The following is a 17363-nucleotide window of genomic DNA, read 5'->3' as shown; positions in this document are numbered from 1 at the left end:
AAAACGCAGTGCAGAAAATCACAGCACAAGAGAGAGAGAGAGAGAGAGAGAGGCGTGTAACTCTGCTCTATATACACAAGAAGATCCCGAGTATGATACAAAAGTGATGGGAAGCATGGGGCATATTTATATGCCCCATAGATGCAATCGGCCTGCATCTATCATGGAGAGCCTCTAGCGCAGTTGGCTTGCGCTAGAGGCTCTCCACGATTGCATAAAGCAGTCGGCCAACAGTAGTAGCCTCCATGACTGTAGGAGCAAGTTGGCCAGCCACCAGCACCTCCACAACTATGTAAAACAGGTTGGCCAGCCATGGGGTGCAGTCGGCCAGCACCATGGGCTCCTGCCAACCATCTGGCATCCATCCACACCATGGAAAAATGGAAAAAAATAGGGAAAAAATACGGGGAGTGAGGAAAAATGATAAAACACCTCATAAGGGCAAGCACACCCACAACAAAGGCCCTGATGTATAAAAATAGACAGGAGATGACTTCTAACAGGCTAAGCTCTCTAATATGAAGCTCTTATGCATATTATGCATAAGAGATTATGTATAAAAGCCTTTGCATAAGCTCGTATGGTCTAACACATAAGGCTTCTGCTTAAGCCCATACATAATAGACTTAATGTAGAGATTGAATGCAATAGTCTTATGAACTAGGGCATGGTGAGAAAAATGCACTAGCCTTATGCATTCACCTAATGCATTAGTCCTATACATTAGGAAAAACTCATGCTTTTTTCAAACTTTTTGTAGAGGTTAATGGCCACTCAATATCAAGCTGTGTGGCCTCTCTCTATATCAAGATATCTACATATAGTATCCACTCTCCATCATTTATTTTGGATGGATCCTTAGAGGTGCTTTGGGCCTTTTAATTTATTTATAATAGGCCTTATGCATTATGAATAATGCTTATACACATATATATTGTAAACAAAACCACGTGGCATAGTTATTGCTAAATACCTTATAATATTCCTATGCATTGCATAATGGTCTAATATATAAGGCAATGCATTATCTTATCCATGTAATTATTTCGCTTTCAAAGCTAAATAAGGAGGGAGCTTATTGCCTACGTCTACACCCCTTTAGTTGTTAAAATCACCTTGTTGTTAGAGCCACACTTTCAATTGGGCACATCTAGCTATACTTAGTACTTAAACAAGTCCATTTTTGTCATAATCCTTTGTCATACTCTTAATATTGAGAGTACCTATGTTGCAGCATTGGGAAGAGATTTTTGGTAGGCATTTGTTTTAGTAAGAAGGTGTTAAGAAATGTGGTGCCATGAGCACAAAGTTGGGGGAAGGTATGAGTAGAGGACCAAGATCAAGAGCATGCAGCCACATCACACTTGGGTATTATCCCACATGAGTATATTTGTAAGAGGTGTACCCTCCTCGTATAAAAGGGGTCATTTTCAAGCAATGAACACAAGTTTCTCTCAAGCCTCTCTATGAGTACAAGTTTCCATCTTGTAACCTAATTATACTTGACTCAAGCTTGATTAAGTCTAGGATCTTTATCACGTTGTTAATTAGGCTACACCCATTGTAGGATTAGTGTTCTTTAATCATGATAAGGTTAAGCACAATATAGCCATGCATGCTTGAGGTGTCATGTTCAATCTTTTGACATGGTATTAGAGCCTTCTCTCTCCCCTTGAGCTTCTTATTAGCACTTCTCTAGCATTATTTTCACTAAGCACATCATTAGGAGATTTAATCTCACCTTATCTTCTTCTCCTTTGTGGTTGGAAATTGAAAGGCTTGGCATCGCCCATTTCTTTCATCATTTTTAAAACCTCTTTAGCCACACATTGATCTCACTTAGGTGCCCAAATCAACCTGAGGAATTTAAAAATTTCGCCTCCTGCTATCCATGAATTACGTAGTTGTGCCGACTGGTCTTTTCCACCATTGGTCGCATATACTCCAAATTGGGCTAAACCCTTTTAGCCAATCCTTTGATATGCTCCAATATCCACACAAACAAAATCTTGAGTTATTTGGTTCAACGGTCGTGCCGGGAGAAGCAAAACACCAGTCCTTGCAATAGGCAAAAATACCAATCACTCTGCTAGGCGAAAATCCATAGTTTTTTAATGTTTTGTTCTAGTTTGTCTACTCAAGTCCTTGATCCTCATCAAGGTCAACACTCTTGTGTAAAAATCCCCTTCAATGTCTACTTCCACAAGCTCAATTGAAGGCTCCAAGTTTGAGCTCTCTTAATCACTATGATTAGCACTTAATCACTATCATTAACAATCAATTAGCAAAAAATAAGCTTAATTAAAGACAAAATTGGAAAATTAGAGTACTATTCCAACATGGAAAACCCTCTCTTGCATCAAATTCATCTCATCCACTTGCATTGCTCTATTGTAGTGATTTTTTCACCGCATTTAGTTCATTTTTAACACAGTTTGCATTTTAATCACTTGCATCAGCTTGAAATCATCATTGCAAGAAAATTTGGAGCATATTGCCAATCTTGTACGAGATTAGACATTGCCATTAAAGCCCAAAAAATCTCTTTGGTAAGACCTTCTCATCAAGAATCGTCTAACATTACATTACATGTCGAGAGATTTATAGAGGAAGGGTTTCATACCTGGGCCACCCAAATGAAGTACCTCCTCATGCATTGTCACTTATTGGGCTACACTTGGGCACTAATCTTATCCATCACATTGACTCGCAAGATCATGCCAAAGGATGCATTGAATTTAGTATTTGTAGCCAAAGCAAAGAACCAAAACATTTTCAAGCAACAAACACAAGCTGCTCTCGACCCTCTCTATGAGTACAAGTTTCCATCTTGTAACCTAATTGTGCTTGAGTTAAGCTTGATTAAGTCTTTAGGATCTTTATCATGTTATTAATTAAGCTACACCCACCTTGAGGATTAGTGTACTTTAATCATGGTAATTAGGGTTAAGCACACCATAGTCATGCATGCTTGAGGTGTCATGTTCAATCTTTTGACATAAGGGAGGCAATAATTACACACCCCCTAAACTCAATTTATTCAAAGGTATTTATGCCCTCTTCTAATTTTATCAGTTTTTATCATTAAATTGCTTTATAAATTAAATTTTAATATGATATTTCAAACCTTAGTGACTCATTAGTTAAGCTTCAAATTTTTGCACAGTTACCCAAAATAGGGTGTAACCTTAGACCTTAGCTTAAGTTCTTAATAAAATACTCATACATGAACCATGCCTAGTCCTTTTAGTTGGATTTTAAAGCCCTAGTTGAAATAGGATGAATCCAAACCAAGGATGGGAAAATAATACATGTTTTAAAATAATTTAACAATTTTTAGATTTAAAAAGCCATATAAATTAATTAGATCCTAGAGAGAGAATGTATGGATTTGTATGATTTAAATTAGATCCTAGAAGAACCTACGATAACTCATAATCTTAGGGTTATGATTATTATACACATGACAAGTCATGAAATAGGGTAGGTGAGATTTTAGAGGGGAAATTAGCTTTAGGGCTAGATTTATAAAGAGAGAAACCAGCTAAATGAACAATTTATGGACATAAATGATGAATAGGTTCTCTAAATTAAATTTACCCAACTTAAATAGTCCAAGGATAAAGTTAAGAGGCTCTTACTCTTCTTGCGTGGCGGGGGTAGTCATGGAGGCCGAGATTAATTCCATTGAAAGGAATGGTACATGGGAGCTTGTGGACCGGCCTTTGCATAGGTAGGTCATTAGAGTCAAGTGGGTCTTTAAAACTAAGGTTCATGCTAATGGTTCTCCAGGAAATCACAAAGCTAGATTGGTTGCTCAGGGGTATTCTCAAATTGAGGGTATTGACTATGGAGAAACTTTTGCCCCTATAGCCATATACACCACTATCCAGATAGTTCTTGTTCTCTCCACTCATTCTATGGGCAGGCCACTCTTAGGGTTCTTCAATACTTATTTGGTACCTTGGACTATGGTCTCTCTTTCAGAGGAGGCACTGAGCTTGTTGGAAACTCTTATGTCGATTGGGGAGGTGATTAGGATACAAGGCGTTCCACTTCTGGTTATTGCTTCACTTTAGGTTATGGCCTCATTCCTTGGAGATCTAAGAAGTAGACTTCAATTTCTCTTTCTTCCGCAGTAGGTTGAGTACCGTGCTTATTTGTATACTTCTGTGAGCTATTATGGTTGATGCAAATCCTGAGTAATCTTGATGTTCTTTTAAACTCTCCCAGTCTTATAGATAGCCAAAGTGTCCAAGTGGCATTGGCACATACTTCTACTTTTCATGGCAGGACCAAGCACATTGAGATTCATTTTCACTTTGTTCATAAGCTAGTTGTTGTCTTCTCGGCTGCTGAGATGACATCATTTATGGAGTATTGTCCCTCTCATGACAACCTAGCTAATCTCTTCACCAAACCTCTTTCTTGGAGATACCATTGAATATTAGCAATTTTAAAACTATAAATTATTTTTGGTAAAATGGCTGGTTCTCTTGGACCTTGACCTAAAAAGGCATAAGATGAACTAGCTTGCCCAAGTCTATTAGCACCCAATTCATATATTACAATATTGACACGTGCCTTTTAAGTTGTGTAAAAGATATTGGAGGCAACAAATGGAGGCAAGACAAGGTGTTCGTGTAGCCACAAGTGGAGTAGCAACCAACTAGGTTGTTGTGGCACAAGGGAGATGACCTCATAGAGAAGATGGGAGGCGATTGGGTAATTACAAGGGATGGAGATGTGGTTGAAATTATTTAAGAAAAAGAAAGATAATATAATTAGAAGATAAGCACATGGATTTAAGAAAAAGAAAGATAATATAATCAGAAGATAAGGACATGGATTTAATTTTGCAAGTATACAAAATGTTGAATATTTTGGGGCATAAGTAACTTGGTGTAAAACAACTATAACCAATAAAAGTTTTTGACCCCTTACATGTTTTAATATATGACTAAAAATATTATAAGAGTTTATTTATTTTGCATGAACTTGATTTGTGAATATAAGTACTCTAGAAAGTGTATATATAGTAGTAAGAGAATCGACTAAGTTACTTGATTTATATTTTTGAAGGGTAAACTCTAGTATTTTAAGTTATTGAGACAAGAATACATTGTTTAAAATAAAAACCTATGCCAAGTTGATCTAGGAGTTGAGTTTTTGTTTAGTCTTTGGTCATGTGTTATAGGGGGGGGGCTTAAGTATTATTCTCAAATAAAATTTCTCAAGGTACATTGCATGGGGAAATGACTTATATCATGTCAACCTCCTAAGCATTATTTTTGCAAAAAGGCTAGACTTTGATTGTAGGGAATGCTACATCACCACTTTATGGGGAAATGACATGATGCCAACCTTTTTGCAAAAGGCTAGACTTTGATTGTAGGGAATGCTTCATCACCACTTCATGGGGAAATGACGTGATGTCAACCTCTTAAGCATTCCTTTTACAAAAGGGTAAACTTTTATTGGAGGGAATGCATCACTAATATAGAAGTGCGAGAGAAGTGCCAATTGTAGAGTATTAAAAAAATCTTAACGTTAAGGCTAATGTCATGGAAGTGCTAGATTATTACTAGTTATAAAAGCACAGAGAGAGAGAGAGAGAGAGAGAGAGAGAGAGAGAGAGAGAGAGAGAGAGAGAGAGAGAGAGAGAGAGAGAGAGAGAGAGAGAGAGAGAGAGAGAGAGAGAGAGATGGAACTTTAAGAACTACACCTTGCTAAGAGAAATTTAAGAACTACATCTTGCTAAGAAAATTTTTTAATCTCTTAATTATACTCGTAAAAATCTTTCACTCCCAAAATAATAAAAAATCACTTAATCTCTCTTGGATCAATTCACCATATGAAAATCTTTCATATAGTGAAAATCTTTCACTCCCAAAATAATAAAAAACCACTTAATCTCTCTTGGATCAGACCACTTAATCTCTCTTGGATCAATTCACCATATAAAAATCCTTTTGAAATTGGCTAGACCTAAAACAATTAGATTTCTTCTTATCCTAATCTAACTAGCACTACAACACCACTTAAAACCACTTAATCTCTCTTGGATCAGACCACTTAATCTCTCTTGGATCAATTCACCATATAAAAATCCTTTTGAAATTGGCTAGACCTAAAACAATTAGATTTCTTCTTATCCTAATCTAACTAGCACTACAACACATCGGGAGCACAGCACTGTTTTCAGAAGAAAAACATCGGGAGCACAGCAGCATTTTCGGAAGAAAAAACATCGGGGGTTTTCACGATGTTGAGCAGCGATTTCGCTACTCTGCAACGTTTTCACGCTGTTGAGAAACGCTTTTTGCAACAAAATTTCACTGCTTAAAAGTGAAAACTCAATGTTCAATAGTGAAAAATTGTTGCTTAGGTGCATCTATAACAACGAAAAAACACTGCTATAATGTAAAAATATCTCGCTTTTTTGTCGCTTCTTTTGCCGTTGCACGTAGTTTTATCTTTTGAATACAATAAACTTGTACTCTAAGTTTTTTTGTAGGTTCATGCCTTATCTATCACTTCTACCTCTTCTACCCTATCCTTCTCAAGCTCAAGCAAGGTATGTCTACTCTTTTCCTTTATTTCCTATGCAAACAGGCTTTCTATAAAAGCTTTCGTGTGAGTACTTTCTCTTTCCTCTCTTTTAAGTTTTTCTTTTCTTCTTGTTCCCTTCTTATTGAAGCTTAACCATTATGAGTATTTTTCCTTCTTCTTTTTCCCTAATTAAGAGATCTCCTTAAAGCTTTATATGGTAAGAGATCTTGATTTTTCTTAATACTTTTTCTTCTTCTTAACTTGGTTTAATTTTGTAGGTTTTCAATACATACAAGCCTCACAAGAGATATCTTTCTTGTATGTTTCTTCTTTCATGCTTTTACATGTTATAGGGTTTGTAAGTTTTAGAACTTTTAAGATTAGGGCTTGTTATTAATATTTTTTCTTCTTAATTTGGTTTGATTTTGTAGGTTTTCAACACATACAAGCCTCACAAGGTAAGAGATCTCTTTCTTGTATGTTTCTTCTCTTATGCTATAGGGTTTGTTATTTTTTCCATGCTCTATGGATAGCCTTTAGAGAACTATGCTTCTCTCAAGAGATGGCCATATGCTTTAGCCTCATGCATAAGAATTATTGTGCGCTTTTGTCGCACAGGTCGTAGCTGGGGACTTGCCAGACACCGTATGCGAGCCACGAATGGCTGCAAGCATACAACCAGGAAGGCAAGCTCAAAACAGAATGCAAAAGGTGTGTCACTCACCGCTTAACTGCCGCCTTGATGAAGGATTCTCGCGTCGCAGCCGTGAAGGAGGAGCCGCCGTCGCGCCGCTCTACCGCCTCTCCGCCGCCGTGCCGCTACACAGTGCTCGATCGCTCACTCACTCTCTCTCTCTCTCTCTCACACACATGCAGGAGAAGGAAACTAAGGAGATAAGGCAAGAGCACTCTTGTATTCACAACACATGAGAATGAGGATTTTAGGGTTACATTTGACTCTTATAGGTGACTTGGCCGTTCACACTTGGGCGCCCATACATGGCCGGCCGATCCTAACCCTTATCCTACTGATATTCAAGGTGCGCCTCTCATCAGCGATCACCCAATCCCTTCATCCTTAACATATGGTGCCGACAAGCCCGGCCCATGACTCAGAATATTTAAATTAATGACGTAAAACATAGTACGTCTCAATGTCCGTCATAGGTTAACATGCCCCCCTTCCTGATGTAGATTCCGTCCTCCTCGGAAGCTATGGTATGGTAAGCTCGAGAGGGTTGTTGTGGTAGACCGTCTGCAAAACAGGGAAGTAGAGTGAAGGTATGCTGGAATTTAAAAGATATAAAGTGTATAAATTCAAGCATGTTAGACCACAATGGATGTTGTTATGAGAACTTAGTTTAAGGGTCACATGAATGAGCTAGTGTAGCAAATTAACAGGAGTTTAAAATTATTGAAAGTAAATCAAGAGTTAGCAAGGTGTCAAAGGTTAATCAAGGTTTATAACTGGCCTAAGTCAAGGAAAATAACCAAGCTTAATAAATAAACAGATGACCACACTGTGTCTACTCTAAGAACAAGTAGTTACCACGAGCCTAGGGACACAAGAAACATCAGAGTTACAGGAGCCTTTTGCCTTTATTTTTTTACGCACGTGACAATTTTTACACTCAATGGCGACCTTCCTAAGGCAAAACTAACATCGATCCTGGTACCATGAATAGCTATGTCCTAGAGGTCAACACACACATGGCCAGGTGTCAAACATTAAGATGGTTTGACCCTAGACCTAAGACAATCGTATTCCAAGGTTAACTAAAGACATCATGCTGCCTAGGAATATTTCCAATAAAGTTAAGCTCATTAATGATTTACACTAGCATGCAAGCAACTTCAAAAACTAAGTAGTACATTGACAATTTCCATGTGGTCATGCATTATAGTTTATGCAATTAATTGAACAGTAAAAACGAAAGAGAGTGGGTATGGAAGAATTACACCTGTAATTGGAGATCTCCTTGATTTGACGAGACAGCTTGCAATTTGATGTAGATATATTTTGATGAACGTTGCGGCAGTCTCAGGACTTGAAAGTGAACCCACCTCAAACTTTTCAACCTGTACAATCAACTAACAAGCACTATACCTCGAGAGGCACATCAGTGTGAAAATTTCAAGACTTGTTTAAGGAATCTAAACTAGAAAAAACTTGAAAACACTAACCTACCTACCAGTCACCACACTACTACTGAGGATATGGTAAGAGGATGTTGTAGAGTCCTGGCTCTAGCCCTAAGGCTAAGCCTCTATCCGCATCATCCAAACAAATAAAGTCAACCTCAGTAGTACCATGAGTTTCATCCGTCCATTCATCATTGTCAGATATTTCCTTTTCATTTTCCCATCCACATAAACTCATCAAGAATGTAACCATGCGAGGATAGTCATCTTGTGGAAAAGGAAAGTATTGGGCTAATGGGGATATGTCCTCTACAGAGTAGGGGTTAGTCATGGTCAATAGGTGAATTAGCCATTCTAATTCCTCAACATTTTTCTCTCTGGCTAGTACATCTATATGATCCCATTCAGTTTCAATTACAGGATAGCACATGTGGAATATCTGAGAAAGGTACAGATGATACCTCTCACCAAAGGTAGGAGTGGATGAAGTGTATGATGATCGTGCATCTGCCATATCTGCAAACACAGATATAGCATCAGTAGGTTTGTGAGACAGGTCAATCTAGTTCTTGATTGTATACGGATATTTCTTCTCTTTTTGTGCTCTTGCTCTTTTTACTATTTTTTGTTTTTCTTTTCTTTGTTTTTTTTAAAAAAAAATGTATGAAGCTATATATATACATCCCCTTGAATTTGGCAATTACATGGTCAGGGGAGAAGGTTATAAGGAGGAAGCATTAGAATGTCGAGCGTGAGTACATGCTCCCCCTTTCCTTGGGTAGATCATATTATTTGCAATGATGTTGCAGCCTCTTCGAACCAATTTGTCCAGCGGGTCATAGGTTGTGATGTGGGCAGATAGCTTTTTATGACCCTTGTGGCCACATCCAATTGCAGAGATGGTAGTGTACGCTCCCATTGACGAATGGAGGAAATGGTTTCTGACGATACTATTACAAGGGGAGACGTAGACTCATCGGTTTTTTGTTGGGTGTTGACAAGAGTAGGTGTAGAGCATGAAGAAACTTCTATATCAATGTGTGTTTGGCATGAAGAGCTAGAAGCTTCATGTGACTCCCCGCTTCTTGAGCTAGGTGGTATTGATCGATATCATTTGGGAATCCAAACTAGCTCTGGAAGAAGTGGTGCAGAGCACTCTGTTACCTTTTCCTTACCACGGTCTTGAATTGTCATTGGGGTGGCAACAATTGGTTTGCAAGGTTTTATAGGTGATGTAGAGGGATTTAGCTTATGTTTAGGGACCCAAATCTGGTCATTCCCCTCGTAGTACCCTTGGGCTACTAATAATTTTTTAGGGATCCATCGCGATGTTACATTGCCCTTTCTCGGGTAGGTAGCTACTTTCCTTTTACGAGGCTTCTTGGTGGCTGAACGAGATTGAGCAGGGGAAGTAGCTATTAACGAAGCCTTTGGGACCCATTTGTATGTGTTTTTTGGCATAGTAAGCGGAGCTTTAGAGACCACCTTGCCTGTTTCCACTCTTGGCGTTGAAGCGTTAGAGGGGTGGAAAACAATCAAAGATGGTTTTGCCACTGGGCTTTGTGATTTTTCATTATCTAATATTTGAGTGGATGACTTAGGTGCGGGATTTTGAGCGGTCAGGCCTAGTGTTGGTTCTTGCGTTGTGACTTGTCTAGTTGCCCAATCGACGATATTGCACTTGGTGGCCATCATCCATTTGCGCCCTAAGATTACAGTCCCTTCCATGGTACCAGCAGGCATAACCAAAAAGCTTTGAATTATGGTTCCCTTGTCATAAGCAACCGGAGTGTGCAGAATTCCTGAGACAGGGGTTTTCTTCTTGTTGATTCCTTGAACTTGGATAGAACTCTTGGATAAAGGTGGTTTTCCCAGTTGACACCACACGCCATATGATAGCAAATTGTGTTGAGCTCCTGTATTCAATAATCCATTATACAGCACCTCCCCGTAAGGACTCTGTAACTCAATTGGGTATCTTAGAGGTGGGTCAGATTCCAGTGCATCCTCCTCTGCTTCCTCGAAAAATACTTGCGTAATTCCCAAGTTGGCTTCTCGTTGTCTCCTAGCACGCTGTTGACGTTCTTTGGCTTCGACTCTCGGTTGTATCTTTTTAAGCTCAGCTTATTCTTTAGCTGCCTTCTTTTGATGGATTGCATGTAACTCCTCCTGGCTCAGGGGGTCATAGTATCTTTTGAATTTACTCCCATTAAGGAATCCAATGGTTTTAACTCCGTCTCGAGAGTCTCCACTCTGATGGTACCTTGATGAGGGGTAATTTCACATACTCTATACGGTCCCTTTCCAGCATATGTGAGCTTCTTCTTTTCGTTTCGCACTCCATACATCAGGACTTTATCCCCAACCTTGATGTCCTTGTCCTTTAGATGGCGATCAAACCATTTTTTCCTTCTATCCTTCTCCACAAGGGCATTGTACACAGCCAATTGTCTTTCTTCGTTTAGCCGCTCAAGGATATATAGACGCTCTACTAAGGGATTACCATCCCAACCCTCTTGAGTAGCAACACGAAGACTAGGAATGACAAATTCCCACGGCATGACTGCTTCTTGGCCATATACCATTTTGAATGGTGTGCAATTAATAGCCACTTTGTACGCAGTACGATAGGCCCATAAAGCTGTCGTAAGCTTTAGATCCCAATCCGTGCGATGAGCTTCAACTGTCTTTGTCAAAATAGAGATTAAAGTCTTGTTGGTACTCTCGGCTTGGCCATTCGCTTGCGGATAGTAAGGAGGAGATTTATGATGGGATATCATGAAATTTGTTGTGAGCTCCTTAATCACTTCATTTATAAAATGCGTACCATTGTCGCTCACAAGTTCAAAAGGACAACCGAATCGTGTGATTATATTTTCAAAGAGGAACTTGGCTGTTGTCCTTGCATCTGCCTTACGTGTCGCTTTCGCTTCAGCCCATTTGGTCATATAGTCAGTGGCCACAATAATATAGCGAGATTGTGTGTTTCGGGCCGCTGGGCTAATCGGACCTACAAAGTCTAAACCCCACTTTTCAAATGGTTGGTTTACTTTGATTGGATGTAGGGGCATCTGATCTTTCTGTTGGGGTTTCTTGTATCGTTGGCATTCATCGCAACCCTTCACAAAGAGTGATGCATCTTGGAACATAGTGGGCCACCAATACCCTGATTGTAAGATCTTTCGCGCAGTTAAGTCTCCTGAGAAGTGACCACCGGCTACGCCCATATGTGCCTCTTGCAAAATGTATAGATACTCATCCTCTCGGGCACAACGCCTAAGAACGTCATCCTTTCCTCTTTTATAAAGAGTCCCGGCTATCAGGCAATAGGGTTCGCATTCTTTGATCAGCTTTCGAGCTAGATCTTTACGAAGCTCCTTGGGTGGAAAGCCATTAACCAAAAAGTTAACAATCTTCTCACTCCATTTAGGCATTGTCTCCACCATGAACAGGGAAGTGTCAGGTAAGTCATCATCAACCCCTGTAGGAGCCTCACCATTGGGTATGCGAGACAAATGATCAGCCATAACATGTTTCTTGCCAGGTCTCACAACAATCGTGAAATCAAACTCAAGAAGAATCAATAGCCATCGTGTGATTCTTCCTGTGGAGCATGGTTTGTTTACCAGATACAACAATGCTTGATGATCCACATAGAAAACAAACTTGGTGGCAAGGAGGTAATAACGAAATTTCCTTACTGCATATATCATTGCCAACCCTTCTCGCTCCGTAGTAAGTGGTGTAGTTTATCTCAGCATCGTTCAACTGGCAAAGCTAATGGGGTAGTCTAGCTTGTGTTCTCCAGGTTGAGTTAACACACACCCAATAGCAAAGTTTGATGCATCAATATGCACATGGAAGAGTAAATCCCAGTTAGGCATTCTCAAGATTGGAGCACTCACCAAGGCCTTCTTTAATAGCTCATAGGCACGGTCACATTCTTCGGTCCAAATAAACTCGATGAGAAGCTTATACAATGGTCAAGCTATCTCGGCAAAGAAGAGAATAAACCTTCGATAATAACCAACGTGGCCCATAAAGCGTTGGACGCCCTTGTAGTTGGTGGGTGGGGGTAATTCCAGAATGACCTTGATTTTACTCTCGTCAGTGGAAATCCCATTTTTGGACACTATATGCCCTAAGATAACTCCGTGTTTAACCCAAAATTGGCATTTGAAAGGATTCAATGAGATGCGATATAATCTACACCTTTCAAATATTTTTCGTAAACACATCAAAAGTGCTCATCCCAAGAGGAATGAACACAAAGATCATCTAAGAAAGCTTCACAGAAGTCCCTTAGATATTCCTTAAAGGCCGCGTTTATCAATCGTTGGAATGTTGCAGGTGCATTGGTCAAGCCAAAAGCCATGACGCGAAAGGCAAACACTCCAAACTCCGTGATAAATGCTGTTTTAGCTTGGTCCTCGACTGCAATTGTGATCTGATTGTAACCTGAGTACCCATCTAAAAAGCTATATGCCTCCTTGCCTGCCACTCTTTCAAGCACATATTCAGAATATGGCAAGGGGTAATGATCCCTTCTGGTGGCTGCATTAACCTTTTTGAGATCAACGCACACTCTGAGTTTCCCATTCTTCTTTGGTACGATGACTATCGGAGAAACCCATTCTGAGTGCTCAATAGGGTATATGAATCCACATTTTACAAGCTTTTCAATTTCCTCTTGTACAATCTTTGTGTACTTAGGATTCATTGGGTAGGGACGTTGCTGGACTGGTTTAGCAGTGCTAATCATTGGAATCGTGTGTTGCACCCCCGAGGGTGGAACACCCTTTATATCATGATATGTCCAAGCAAATATGTCCTTGAATTCTTTAAGAAGCTTTGTAAGTGCAGCTTCTTCCGCCTTGGTGAGGTCTTGAGCAATAAAAACTGGTTTAGACTCCTCACCCGGATCTGCTAAGTCTATCTCCTTAACTACCGCAGGACCATCGTAGACACTGCTACTCCCATTGGTAGGTGTTCGTTGGGCTTTTGTGTAGACCACTTTACGTTCCCCTGTAGTGAATGATTTGAAATGCTCGGGGGCAGGGTGTAAGTCTACTGGTTCTTGTTGTGCCAGGCTTTTTTCTTTCAATTCCGCTTCCTTTTGCTGCTGAGCCAACTCTTGGTTTTGTCGCCTTCTTGCAGTACGACTTAGTTTTGGCTTCTCTTCGATTTCTAATTGGGCGACGTCATGAGGTTGCGGAATACACCACATGACACTTTGGAGGTATTGTCCCCAATTATCCGCTATCTTCTGATGAGCGTCAATGGCTCCTACATAACTAAGCCATTCTGCAGTGGATCTCTCCTTATTTATTGTAGTTCGTACATTAGCTCGATAGCGTTGGCGCTTATGTCTCGTTTTCTTCTTACCAAGTTTTTGATTTTTGTTTCTGTCAGATTCGAACTCACTTGGTCGATCTTCACTTTCGGATGAACTGCAGGAGGTCACTGTCCTAGGCCTTGAGCACCTTGCTTCCACATTTGGGTGAATATTTGATTCATTCCCCCCATCAGGCTCAGAGTTAGTTTCTTCTTGAGATTCATACTCAAAGTTGCATTGGTCAGAGTCTTCGCTACTTTCAGTGTCGATGGAGTTTGCCACGTTCTCGCCATCAGGAGTCAAGTGCATAACACCTATCATGTTTATTGGCACTAACGGTGGCATATCTTGCCCCTCAGGTGTTACCCAACTTGTGCCTCTATTTTCCCATGTGTCTATGGTTGCCGCTAGGTGTACCCAATCCACGTTATCCGACTCAGTCATACCCGGTAGGACATCCATGTAAGGAGAATCCTTCCCATCATCAGTCTCTTTTTTGCATGTATAGCAATACCTTAATGGGGCGGAATGAACAGTGATATCCGATCGATTATCGATGATAACCTTGCTTCCTAAAGGATGTGCACGACCATTCTCAAGATCAACTCGAATGACAGAGTCCTGGAATTGTAGGTAGACATGGTTTTTCGACCAATCATGCACCATTTGTGCTTCCCTCATGAAAGGACATCCTAAGATCATTTGATATGACATAGGATGCTTGGAGAAATCCATTACAATGAAGGCATGTCGTACCTTGTATCCCAGAACCTTGATCTTAAGGTCCCTTAACATTCCAATAGGTTTAGCTATGGTTCCGTTTGCCATCTTAACCACTATGTTTGTGACTTCAAGGTGAGGTCTTCCCATAGATTCCCAACAGTTTTTAGTCACAATGCTCATGCCAGCACCACCATCAAGGATTCCCTTTAGAGTTAATCCCTTGGTAGTAATGGGGAGGGTTGCATTAGATTCGTCACCTTCAAAGTACTGTCCCAACTTGTTCACAGGTATTTCAACGACCGAGTCTTCATCTAGGTTGGGTTGTAGATCCCAATGTTCCCCTTCATCTTGAAGCGTGTCGGGTCTATCCATATTTGCAAATTGTGGTAACCCCGCCTTTAGTTCTCCATTGAGAAATGCCCGAAGAGCTAAGAATAGCTCAGGATCTGCGTATAATTTGGATATGATTGTGGTTCTGATCTCAGAGGACATGAAATCCATTAGCTTGGACACATTCAACGGTACTTTTCGAGACATCGCCCCTTGACTAAGGGACTGGTGAAGATGGAATCACTTCCTCTTCGATGGGGTCAGGCATTCCCTCACTAAACATTCTTTCCAGCAAGAAGGGTGTTTGCCCACTTTCGGATGTCCTATCCTCACTTTCTTCCCGAATGATACTCGGTATAGCTAACGGTTTATGGTTCCGGTGAGGCTGAACTTGCGTAGGAAACACTGTGTCTGGAATTTTGATTTTTCTTAGGTTTGGCTCCATTTCTCTTTGTGTTTCTTCCAACAAACCCCTTAAGTGTTGCACTTGTTCAATCTCCTCAACTGGGTTTGGGTAAGTACCAATCTTTTTCTTGAGGGTTTTTGGCCCACGTGGCTTGTCTTGGGGAGTCTCAATCAGTTTGGGTGGTTGAGAGGGCATTAACTTACTTGGTTGTGGGGCCGAGGAAGTTTCCTTCTGTTTCCCCTTATTTATGTACTCGCTTGATTCTCCTTCATTGAGCTCCCGAGTGGGTTCCTCCCTTAAGGTAGTGGCTTTGGTCCCCATGGTTTCTATTGAATCAGAATCATCTTCAGGATCATTCATATACACGGGGTCGTCTCCTGTCCCTATGTTAGTCTTTGAACTGGGCTTGGAGCTCGTGGCATTAAGCGATCTCTTTCGTCGTGTTTTCTTTTTCTTTGCCTGAGCGATTGATGCAGTATCCCTCTCTTCAAGAATGTAGTTTTGATTTTGAAGCATTGACCGTGTAACTACATTCGCGGGTACAACAGGTGTGGTTCCTCGTGCTTGGTTGGTGACCTCAACCAAATTCAATGGCGTAATCTTGGGTGCATTAGGATTATGTGGACATTGAGCAATCAAATGATCTATGCCACAACAATTACATGTAAGTACTGGCATTCCCGATGTGCTCCCTTGATTTGGTTGCATTTGAGTAGCGATCTTTTGTAGCCTATTAGGGCACTCCGCTACACGATGCGGTCCACCACACTCATAGCATTGAAGAGGTGGTCTCCTCGCCAAGGTATTAAGGTTTTGCCCTCTTGTGGCGAGAGCAGCCGCTTGATATACAGGCTTGACTTGCCCGAAATGATCCTCCATGTAGTACTGGGGAATCATTTCAAACGTATCAATCCCATATGGAGCAGTGGAGTCTATCTCCTCTTCATAATCCCCACACGCACTATGTGACTCACAACCCATCTGGTTCATAGGGGTAATCCTTGGATGTGGAGATTGTGGTCCTAGCACTGGCGGTGGTAACGACACAGATTGGACTACATTCGGATTCCTTGGAACTATATGCTGTGACGGTTGCTCGACAGGTTGTGCAGGCACTAGCGCGGGTACTTGAGGTGTGTTTGACCAGGCTAGTGGTGCCTGATTTGCCAACATTCGTTTAAGTACTAGGCAATCTTTAGATTGATGGCCATACTTACCACATGCATTGCAATTCCCATTGAATTTGACTCTGAATGTGGGACATTCACTCGTGCTATGTGGTCCTAAGCACACCGAACACCATTGTTGCTCTCTCCTTGGGTACATATGGCTATTCTGAGGAGCTCGATTACCCCTAAAGTATTCTTGGAGAGCCTTAGTAAGGTCGGTCACAGACATTTCAGATATCTTGGGTTCCTTGGCAATAGGTTTCACCGTCATTGGCTCGTGCCCAGATACTTGCGAACTAACGGATTTTGTTTCTGAAGACACCTTTTTACCTGCAATCATCAAGTTGTCTTCTAACTGGATTGCATTGGCAGTGACTGCTTCCCACGTTGTAAGACCTCTAATGACTAGGCCATTGTAAATGTCCTCGTGGCGCAATCCTCGGATGAATCTATCGAGGAGTTGGTTGTTATTGAAGCGTTCATCGGGAGTGCAGCGAGAATTTAGATGCTTCAATCGACTTATAAAGTCTCTCACTGACTCCCCTTCCTCGCGTTCAGCTTTTTGAAGTTGAGATGCTACCCCCCAAAGCACACCCTCGCGTATGTATTCTTTCAAGAACAATCTCTTGAGAGTGGGCTAGTGAGTGCGCTCTTCAACCCTTAAGGTTCGATACCAATCTCCGGCCTTCCCACTCAAGGTTAAGCC

This window comes from Cibotium barometz, chromosome 49 (assembly GCF_041138505.1).
Source record: "Cibotium barometz isolate CiBa-2024 chromosome 49, ASM4113850v1, whole genome shotgun sequence".
Lineage (NCBI taxonomy): Eukaryota > Viridiplantae > Streptophyta > Polypodiopsida > Cyatheales > Cibotiaceae > Cibotium > Cibotium barometz.
Note: the sequence above shows the minus strand (reverse complement) of the source record.